This window comes from Ornithorhynchus anatinus, chromosome 3, assembly GCF_004115215.2.
Source record: "Ornithorhynchus anatinus isolate Pmale09 chromosome 3, mOrnAna1.pri.v4, whole genome shotgun sequence".
NCBI lineage: Eukaryota > Metazoa > Chordata > Mammalia > Monotremata > Ornithorhynchidae > Ornithorhynchus > Ornithorhynchus anatinus.
In genome coordinates, this window is record NC_041730.1 from 85,520,133 (window position 1) to 85,521,356 (window position 1,224).

The 1,224-nt window shown below is 50.1% G+C and overlaps 1 protein-coding gene across 2 annotated transcripts in view; it reads right to left on the minus strand.

The window, feature by feature from the left end:
• Positions 1 to 1,224, minus strand: part of CDH23 (cadherin related 23) — a 382,425-nt gene that overhangs the window by 45,806 nt on the left and 335,395 nt on the right. The window lies entirely within an intron of this gene.

Consider the following 1,224-nt stretch of genomic DNA (forward strand, 5'->3'; position numbering starts at 1 on the left):
TCGGGCAAGTCACTTCATTTCTCTGTGCCTCAGTGACCTCATCCGTAAAATAGGGATTGAGACTGTGAGCCCCACGTGGGATGGGGACTGTGTCCAACCTAATTCGCTTGTAACCAGCTCAGCGCTTAGAACAGTGTCTGGCACATAGTAAGCACTTAACAAATATAACTATTATTATTATTAAGTGCTTTGGGGCTGGGAAGGGGGATGAATATAGGGAACAAGTCAGGGCGACTCAGAAGGGAGTGGGAGAAGAGGAAAGGAGAGCTTAGTCAGAGAAGGCCTCTTGGAGGAGATGTGGCTTTAATAAGGCTTTGAAGAGGGGGAGAGTAATCGTCTGTCAGATATGAGGAGGGCGTGTGGGCCGGGTTGTAGTAGGAGAGTAGCGAGGTGAGGTAGGAGGGGACAAGGTGATCGAGTGCTTTAAAGCCAATGGTGAGGAGTTTCTGTTTGATGCAGAGGTGGGTGGGCAACCACTGGAGTTTCTTGAGGAGCGGGGAATCATGGCATGAATGTTTTTGTAGAAAAATGATCCAGGCAGCAGAGTGAAGTATGGCCTGGAGTAGGGAGAGACAGGAGGCAGGAGGTCAGCAAGGAGGATGATACAGTAATTAAGGTGGGAGAGGATAAGTGGTTAGAAGTTTGGATGGAGAGGAAAGGGCAGATTTTAGCGATGTTGGGAAGGTCAAACGGACAGGATTAAGTGATGGATTGAATATGTGTGTTGAATGACAGAGGAGTCAAGGATAATGCCAAGGTTATGGGTTTGTTAGACGGACAGATGGTGGTGCCGTCTACAGGGATGGAAAAGTCTGGGGGAGGACAAGTTTCACGTGGGAAGATGAGAAGCTCCGTTTTAGACATGTTAATTTTGAGGTGACGGCGGAACATCCAAGTAGAGGTGTCTTGAAGGCAGGAGGAAATGTGAGACTGCAGAGAGGGAGAGGGATCGGGGCCGGAGATGTGGATTTGGGAATCATCCACAAAGAGGTGGTAGTTGAAGCCATGGGAGAGAATGAGCTCTCTAAGGTAGTGGGTGTGGATGGAGAATAGAAGGGGACCCACAACTGACCCTTGAGGGACCCCCACAGTTAGGGGGTGGGAGGCGGAGGAGGAGTCCACCAAAGAGGCTGAGAATGAACTGCCAGAAAGATAGGAGAGGCAGGGGAGGAGAGTGCCAGTGAAGCTGAGGTTCAGAAGGGGATGTGGCATCTCTCTGTGTCT